Here is a 10,074-nt window from a genome sequence, read left to right as displayed (position 1 = left end):
AGAGAACTGACTTTGGAGGACTCTGAAGCAGGACTTATCATCCAGATCCATGGAAGGGGACAGAGGCAGAGCTAGTGATACCCTGGCTCTGGCCATGGATGACAGTGTGTCCAAAGAGGATGGAGATGAGCTAGGAGGAGGGGCTGAGGTAGGAAGGTAGCAGCTACTCTAGAGAGATCAAAATGGAGGAAGGAAAGGAAGACATGGTAGTCCACCCCGGTCCTGGCCAGTGTGGCTGGTAGAGAGCAATTCTGGGGTCATCAGGGAGTCATAAAAGAATAGAGATAGGCTAGGAGGAATGGATGAAGAGGGCAGTGAAGAAGAATTGAGGTACCCTGTATCTACACCATGAGGCCATGTTCCCAGGAGATAAATGTGAACTGGAAGGAGGGGCTTAGACAGGAAGCAACAGGAAATCTAAGAGTACTCCAGAGAATCCAGAATGGAGCACTGGAAAGAGAGCAAGGATAACCTACCTGGGTCCCACTTGGCCAAGTGTGGGGTCTGTGAGGTCCCAAGTAGGGAGTGGTTTTGCAATTCTGTGGGGAGTCACAAAGCAAAGAAGATGGTTTAGGAGAAATCACAATGTTTCTTTTAATTCATTGCTACTGTGTTACTTGAAAGCTGTATATTTATACAGAATAAAATTTGTAGCCCTGATGTTAATTACAATCACTTTTTGTTTATAAAAATTTGGGGCTAGTTTTCCTAGGGTTCCCAGGTAAACCAGTGTTATACACAAAGAATACCTTTCCCCTCATATACACATCAAGTCCCATTGTTTGGTTCAGTAGAGCTGGATTATATCTTAATTTTTATCATAATGTTAAATAGAAGAAGCAATGGTGAGTGTACCTGAGCACAAAGAACTTTGGCCAGAATTGAAGTGGGCCAAGGTTTCCCATTCATCATTTCCCAAAGAGATGGGAAATCTTAATCCCCCCAAAATGGCCATTTTGAACTGAATGTCTATCTCTATTTACTTTATCTCTAACTTGAATAAATTGGTTTCATCCATCAATTTCTGTCACCTAGGTTTTTGTTAGAGGCAAGTGGTAGTATAAATGTTTCTGTGAAGAGTGAACATATTTTAAAGTCAGACACTTTGGCTATCAGACAACTGAATCTGTAGACCCTAAGCAATGTGGGGAGAGAGGAAAGATGAAGCCTGGTGCCTACCAGAGAAGGGGCTGGCTGCTAGGAAAGAAGTCATACAGTGCTGATAGCTTCCAGGACAGACTGGGACCTGGAGCAGAAACAAGGATGCCATGACAAAGTCAGCTTAGTTAAGCCTCTTCACCCTCTGAAGAAACTTTATGCCAGCTCCCCTTAAACAGACTTGGGGGTCACTGGATTTCTCCTTTGGCCTATGTTGAATATGTCTACTCTTTGCTTTTTACTCTTACCTGTCTCTTTAATTGGTCCACTGAGGATGAATGGGTCACCCTCAATTGTTTGGGTTGCCAGGGTCCAGGATTTGACTCTTAAAACTCCAGTAAGAATTTTGTCATGCCAAGCCAAGATAGAAGGCTAAACTTGGAATCAGTCATTCACAGCCAGTTGACTCCCAATAGAGAAGCGATGGAATTGTCCCTATGGTGGTTTGAATAAGAGTGGCCCCACAGGCTTATTTGAATGCTTAGTCATCAGGGAGTGGTACTAATTAGAAAGGATTAGGTTTGGCCTTGTTGGAGGAAATGTGTCATTGGGGGTGGGCTTTGAGGTTTCAAAAGCCCAATCCAGGTCCGGGGTCACTCTTTCTTCCTGTTGCCTGTGGATCTGGATGTAGAATTCTCAACTCCTTCCCCAGCACCATGTCTGCATGCATGCTGCCATGCCTCCCACCATGGTGATAGTGGACAAAACCTCTGAAACTGTAAGCAAAATCCAATTAAATGTTTTCTTATAAGAATTGCTGTGGTCATGGTGTCTCTTTGCAGCAATAGAAACCATAATTAAGTCCCACACAGCTCTAATTGTTTTACTCCATGGACTTTCCCTTACTTTCTAAACTTCTGCATCAGCTGCTTTGTACTTGTTTGCTAAGTAAAGCAATGAGTGTTGGGATTCAATGGGCCCTGAAGTCCAACCTTTGGTAAACTTCGCCTTGACTGGCACGTTATTGATTACTTTTCTCATTGCTCAGACAAAATACCTGAGAAAAGTGAAATGGACAAAAAAGAGGGAGGGTATCATTGAGTGTGACAGAGATTTTCTTGTCTTAGGTGAGATTAATCCAGGGGTTTATGGTCACAGAAAATCAGTGGTCACCAGACAAATGGCTTTCATTCAGGTCTTTTATCTATGAACTCAAAGAATGGATTTCATGGGAGGCAGAAAGACTTAAAAAGGAGTTCCATCATAGGAATGACTCTAAAAGAAAGCAAGCAAGCAGAGCTTCATATAACAGAAGTGGCTCCTGTCTAAAAGCTGCCACCAAGGGTCTCTGTTAACAAGGCTTTATTGAGTTTAGGCATGAGAAGTTAGTTTATCAGTCCAGTTGGCCCTCCCATGAGCTATTCCTGTTACTCTCTGTGGTGGTTTGAATGAGAATGACCTCTATAGGCTCTTGCATTTAAATACATGGTCTTAAGCTGGTAGAACTGTTTGAGAAGGGCTAGGAGGTGTGGCTTAGTTAGAGGAGGTGTGCCACTGGGGGTGAGTTTTGACATTTCAAAAGCCCATTCCATTCCCAGTTAGCTCTCTCTACCTCCTGCTTGCCTGCTGCTGTGCTCCCCGTATGATGGTTACAGGCGCTAACCCTCTGAAACTTTAAACCCAAAATAAACTCTTCCTTCTATTAGTTGCCTTGGCCATGAGGTCTTACCATGTCAATATAAAAGTAAGAGATGCTCTATCCAAGTGGCCAAACTCCAGTGTCATACATATGTTCAAGAGTCAATGAAGTATATGGTCACACATAGCTTACAGGTATGTTCTCATTAGGAGGCTCTATAAAAGGAGAGAGAATAACAAGAAACCAGAACAAGAAGCAGTTCTAAATGTTTCTATCATTTCTGGCCTTCAGCCAAGACAGAACTGCTAACAGGGACAAGAACATTTTCAGCTTCTGGGAAAGACAAAACAAGTTGTCAAGGACAAAGAGTAGAAATGTTTGTTTTGAAGTCCCTGTCCTAAATTGCCCGACTAGCCTCTTTCTGCTGTTCTCATCAAAAACAGCTGAGGGGGGAGGGGCTTATTTTCCCAACTGTTTAAGGGTATAGCCCATGGTGAGGAAAGAAGGATGGCAGTTGCCATTTATAAAAATAACATGGAGTCTGTAGAGATGCCTTAGTAGCTAACAGTACACTGCTCTTGCAGAGGACCCAAGTTTGGGTCCCAGCATCCATATCAGATAGCTCACATTCCAGTTCCAGAGGAGCCGATGCCCTCCTCTAGCCCCTTCACATGCACACCACAATCCTCCCCCCCAACTCAGCACACACATATAATTTAAACATAGACTTCTATGGCAAATTTTTTTCTTTTGTGCATTCTGGAAGAGTGAAAATTACTTTGTGATGACCAACTCTTTAGAAATTCAGTAGGAATATTAGGAGAAATCATCTGGCTGCTGTACATTTCCTGTATCGACAGAGGCTTAATCCTTAAAAGGTGTTATTGTTTGAAAGAGAGTTGTATAGGACATTTGTATAGGATATCTCTGTCACTCCACTCTGATGCCATTCTTCCACCCACGGAACACTTCTTCACAAGTCTTTTCACCACACTCTTTCATGTCTTCTGTTTGTGTGTAGTCCACTAAGTGTAGAGTTTCTGGCCTGAGCACAGGGAGGAGGTTATGCACTGGCATTGGAGCAACTTGTCAGTAGCTATCCCACTGAAAAAGGCATCCCCTTTCCTAACAACTGTTGATTGTCAATAATCCCTTAAGGGGGAGCAGGACCTCATGGGTCCCTCCTCCATTCTTGATGAAATGGTGACAGACTCAGTCTCAAGTAGACCTTGCATATATAACCACAGCTGCATGTGTTCATAAAAGCAATGACTACGTCATAGCCACTGCTAGCTTTCTTTTAAAAAATTGAGGGAAGGTTTCTTTACACAGCTCTGGGTATGCTGGAACTTGTATGTTGACAAGGCTGGCCCCAAACTCACAGAGATATGCCTGCCTCTGCCTACCAGGTATTGGGTTTAAAGGCGTGTGCCACTATGCCCAGCTTGGGAACATTTTTTTTCCTGCACATTTCTCTGTATTCTAATTTTTATATCTTTTCTTCTCCCCTTTTGTAATGTTCCTTGTGCCTCATGTGGGAGGGGTTATTACACTTGTTTTATTTAAGGACAAGTATCGCACTATCATTTATTTTCAGCACTTTGATCAGTTATTGGTTCCTGCATTAATAACCACCTGCTGTAGTAAGAAAGTCTCTCTGATGAAGGCTGGGTACAGCATAAATCTACGGATTTAAGTATGGCTATTTATGAAGTAGTATGACAATGTAGCAAAATATATGTGGCAATGTAGCAAAACAAAACCAGGAGGTTCCTCCTAGGATCCATGACTTCCTTAACCACAGGGTCTTGACCAAGTGTGTGGAACTAGATCAGGGTTCCCTCTTGTAGAGGGGGCCTCAGATCCAATCAGAAAACAGCTGGTTTGCCCCACAACACTCACGCCACTATTGCACTAGAGAGAACATCTTGCCTGGCAGTTCATTACAGTAGCTTACCGAATTTATAGCTGGGTAAGATTTGGAAGGTTTCAGGGCTGTGACAGTTTCAAGAGGGACACTGAGATAGATATATTGCTGTGAATTAAGGGCAGAATATATATTAGACAAATTATTAATACCATGACAGATAGAGAGCCATCAGCATGGCCAGGGCTCCAGTATGGTGAGATATCTGAAGAGGGAAATTAGTTTGCCCAGTAAAAGTGGGGTCTCTTTTTCACGCCTTTTTAAGTATGGGGGAGGTTCAATGGCTAGGCTGTCTGATTCCCAAGTAGGAGTCAGGGAATGGGCTAAGGGATAGGATATGGCATCAATACCCCTTATGATGTTAATTCACTTCCCAGCTGAGAGATCCTGGCACTGGGAAGTCTGTTATCTAGGACTCTCAGACTGTGCCTGTCAGTATTTGTGAAAGAGCTGCTGCAAAGCATTGTGGCCTGAGCAGTGGCTGGATTCTAATATTGCTTTCTTACAAAACTGTTGATGCCTTTCCCCCTCAGCTGCCTGCAAAGCACAATCTGGTCCTATGAAAGACAGCCAGCAGGGAGGAACCTTCCAGTTTAGCTCCAGCTTGATGTCTCTATGTCTTATGACCAACATATGTGGTGTCTTCAGCAATAGGGTCTCACCATCAGGTTCTGGTGGTCAATTAAGAGCAAGAGCAATAGCCCATATTGTTTTGGAGGCTTCTGGGGCATCCCTGGTCAAGAGCTTATTGGGTGACATGCCATAGCAGGTTTGGGATTTCTCTTTAATGGTTCATGGCTTCTAAAAAAAGCATTATCTACTCATAGAGCGTACCTCAATTTAAATTCATCTTTTAGATACTATTTTTGAATGGGCTTATAAAACAATAGGTTTTCATTTGACTTTCCCACATATCCTTATTATGAGTATTCACCGCTTCTTCCCTGAGTTCCCACCTGCCTCCTTGTTTAGACCTTTCTACCTCCAGTATTCTGACTTCCATTTCCAATTCTGGTGTATTCTGCCACAGCCCTCCTCCCTCCAATGACTCCTTTATATCTTTCTGTCTGTAATCACACTCAGTCTTAAGAACAATCTGATGGAAGAAGAGTTGCCTCCATCAGATTGACCTATGGGCAGGCTTATGAGGCCTTTTCTTGATTAATGATTAGCACAAGAAGGCCTAGCCCACTGACTGTGGTGGTATCACTTACATTTTTGAAGTGAGATGGATAAATTGAGGTCAGATTTGGAAATATTTTGATTTTCAACATGTTACCAAGTTATTTACAGAATCAAGCCCAAAATTTATATCAAAATTGACAATAAAAATTGAACAAAAATGAGTGAATGGGGTGAAAATGTTTGTTGGATTTAATGGCTCATTTAAGTGAGATGAGCATTTGATTTTAAGATGAAAATCAACTTATTCATGCAATGTTTTCAATCAAAACAGCATGCCAAATGAAACTGAAATTTGAGCAAGTTCATGTTTAGGCAAACAATTCTATGCATTTTGACACACTGGATAAGCACAGTCCCCTGAATGGGGGTGGGAGGTAGATAAAATAGTGTTGGTTTTCTATTTGATAGGAGAATTTACAAAGAGATCTCAAGACTCCCGGGAGATCGGTATTTGGTATATTGTATCTCTGACATTAGAGATAAATTTGCTAGCATCAATTTTCATTTTGTTCCTGTCTTTTTCCTAGACAGGTCCTATCCTCTCAGAGACAAACAGACCTCACTTTGCAAACATGTAAACCCTGTTTGCCAGTGCCTACATTTGTGAGCAGCTATTTTTTTTAAGAATGAAGCACAATGAGTAAAATTAAACCCAAAATATCTGATGAGCACCACAAGAATTCACTGAAAATTCTCTGACTATCCCTCGAGCCAGGTATTGATGCCTTAGTGTCAGAAATACAATGTCAAATGTCCCACTAGGCTTATGTTGCTTTTCTTCTTTCACTTTTACAATTAAAATGTAAGAATCCCCTAAAAATTTTATCGCTTGTACCATTCACTCAAAAATAAAACAACTATAAAATAAGAGACCATAAAAGGAATAAAGGAAATAAAAGGAGAATTACTTTATAATCTTAGAATTGGGAATAATGTCTGAAAATAGTAATGGTGAAATAAAATTTTGGCAAATGATACTGGGTTGTTAATTCAAAACTATTGCATATCCAAAATATCATATAAAAAAGTGAAAAGACAATTGAAAAATAATCTACAAATTACAACTCAGACAAATGCTTAGTCTTCCTACTGTGGAAAGTGCTTCTGGAGATCAAGAAAGACAATTTCAGCAAACCAATGAAAAATTGATCAAGAGATGAGTTGGAAAGATGGCTCATCAGCTACGAATATTTCAGCTCTTCCACAGGACTCAGGTTAGGTTTCCAGCACCCCCATTGGGTAGCTCACAACCACCTCTAACTCAGGCTCCAGGAAATCTGATGCCCACTTCTGGCCTTCATGTACATATGAAAACAGACAGAAACATAATTAAAAGTAAATATTTTAAGAACTGATCAGAAGAAATGAAGAAAATTAATTATGAAATAAATGAATATATAAACATTACATTACTTACAATTGCATACTACAGCATATTATTGTGAATTTTTATTTTACTTTTTAGTTTTCTCCAAAGTTAATAATTGCCTTTCTGTTTATTAGTTCAGAATTTTTATTAACTTTTAATCTTTCTGATAACTTTCCTCATAGCTTCCAATAGCCTCTTAGTGTCTTTGTCCACAAAGTTAATAACATTAAATATCTGATTGTTTCTACTTTTCTTAGAGACATGCTCTCTGGGAATCCCCAAGTCTCCTTTTTTTTTTCCTGAATTAGGGTAACCATATCCCAAGGTTTCTCTTCCCTATCACCTACAATCTCTACTCCTCTGTTGGACTGTGTGTTACTAGGATCTCTTGCTTTGTTGGAGCAGAGACTAGGGACTTGATCAAGAGGATGAGCATAAAGTCCCATTTCAGGAGCTTGTGAACTTGCCTGGGCACTGTTCACAGAAGATTGAGTCTCTAATCCACAGCAGCAAGTAACACCTCTGCATAAGGGAGAGAATGTGGTGAGTGCAATATCTGAAAAAGGTGGTGTGAAAACACAAAAATATTTGAAAAAGTATATTGTGGTCATAGATGGTTTTTATCATGGACTTTGCCACTTCCAGCATCAACTCTGTCACCTTTAGTGTGTTCAGTACAAAGCATCAGACCATTACAGCTAGATTATCTGGGCTGTGGCAGATCTGTCAAGAATCTGAGGCTGAAGAGGCTCTAGAGGAAACCAGGGATCACATTACTAAGACAGGTCTTTGGACTGCTACTAAAGTCTGCCATCGGGTCCTTCTGTGGGCAGGCAGAGAGCCTTGCTGTCTTTAAAATTTGACAAAAGGCACAAATATCTGCCTCCATTGACACAGAGTTCCAGACTCTAAACAAACTCCTTGATAGCTATTTTGACCATTAATTCAAACTGCCAATATTATCCTCAGATTAAAAAGAGAATCAATTTACCATTCCAAGAAAGTTGATTCCACTTTTGAATCTAGCTTGGACAAACCAAGGCTCAGGAGGGAAGCATCAATGCGACAGAAAGAAAGGAAGTATCAGAGACAATCTCCTAGGAAGAAATGAAGGACAGATGTAAAAAAGCATGGGGTTCCATAGACTATTCAGGGGCTGTTCAACAGGCCAGGGCTAGACCCTTCTACAATAAACACTCACTCATGTTGAAATGAAATGAAGGCTGGCTCTTCCTTCTGGAATGACCATGAAATGTGGGGTGGGTTGACCTTGTTAGCAGGCATTCAGATGGAATGTGACACATGATATTTTTCTACAAGCATTCACTGCTGGAGCAGAAGGTTAAAGGGCATATTTTTTTTTTCTCTCAAAGAATTTGCAATTTAGGAGATACAGATAAGTTAGCAACATAAAATCAGATGAAACCAGGACTGCATGAAAGAACCAGAGAAATGCATTCTGCCTTGGAGACAGGGAAGGATTCCCAACAAACAGAATCTGCTATTGGGCAGCTCTACAGTGTGCCCCAAAACTCATATGCTAAAGCAGTGGTTCTCAACACTCCTAATGCTGCAACCTTTGAGTACAGTTCTTCATACAGTGACCCCCCAATCATAAAATTATTTTCATACTATATCATAACTGTAATTTTGCTACCATTATGAATCATAACATAAATATCTGTGTTTTCCAATGGCCTTACATGACTCCTGTGTAAGGGTCATTCAATCCCCACAAGGGTCATGACCCATGGGTTGAGAACCACTGTACTAAAGGCTGTACCATGCCACCAGGACAACTCCCTTAAGGAGGTAGAGATCAATGGAAGAAAAGTAGACACTGAGACTCTACTTGCTCTCTTTCTTGTCCCACCCCATGCCTACCCCCTCTCACCCCACCCAACGCCAGCCTGTTCCTTTCCTCTAGGTTCTGTTTTGCTGGGGAGTTCTTACTTCTGTACTTTGCATCTCTGCACAGTTCTCAAAATTGAGCAACTTAGCTAAATAAAAAACTCCAACCTCTATGAATTTCCATCTCTTGGTGCTAAAATTCAGTCACAATAAAAAAAAAAATTGGCATTTATTCTTTTGTGCAAAGTTGGATATTTAGGCACAGATACCAGTGTGACTTTTTCTCCAAGAGTTAGAAGTATTGGCCAAGAAATCTTCAGTTGGGAATATTTTCCTTTAATGTGCCTGTGGTGGTTTTGGCACTATTAGGAGGTGTGGCCTTGTTGGAGTAGGTATAGCCTTGTGAAGGAAGTGTGTCACTGTGTAGGCAGGCTTTGAGACCTCCTACTGTTCAAGCTCTGCTCAGTGTAGAAGAGAGCTTCCTCCTGGCTGCCTTCAGATCAAGATGTAGAACTCTCAGCTCCTTCTCCAGCACCATGCTTCCTGCCATGATAATAATGGACTGAATCTCTGAAACTTATTGTAAGTCCCAATGAAATATTTGCCTTTATAAGAGTTGCTTTGGTCATGGTGTCTCTTCACAGCAATAAAACTCAAACTATGATGGAAATTGGTATCAGGGACAGGGGTATTTATTGTTGTGATAGGTTTGGATGAATGTGGATTTGGGGGACTTTGGATTTGGAAAGCAATGGAATGCTTTAAATGGGGCTCAATGGGCCAGCCTAGAAGAAATATAGAGGAAACTGTTGCAAAGGATGATTTGAACTCTGAAGGCCTGGCTCAGAGGTTTCAGAGGAGAAGAATTTTGATATGTTGCCTAGAGATCATTCTTGTGATATTTTGGTGAACACTGTGGCTGCTATTTGTCCTTGTCTGAAGAGTACCTGGTAAGGTAAATAGATTTAGATTAATTGCATTGGCAAAGAAAGTCTCAAAAAAAAA

This window comes from Mastomys coucha, unplaced genomic scaffold (genome assembly GCF_008632895.1).
Source record: "Mastomys coucha isolate ucsf_1 unplaced genomic scaffold, UCSF_Mcou_1 pScaffold15, whole genome shotgun sequence".
In the NCBI taxonomy this organism is placed as follows: domain Eukaryota; kingdom Metazoa; phylum Chordata; class Mammalia; order Rodentia; family Muridae; genus Mastomys; species Mastomys coucha.
This window is presented reverse-complemented; position numbering follows the sequence as displayed.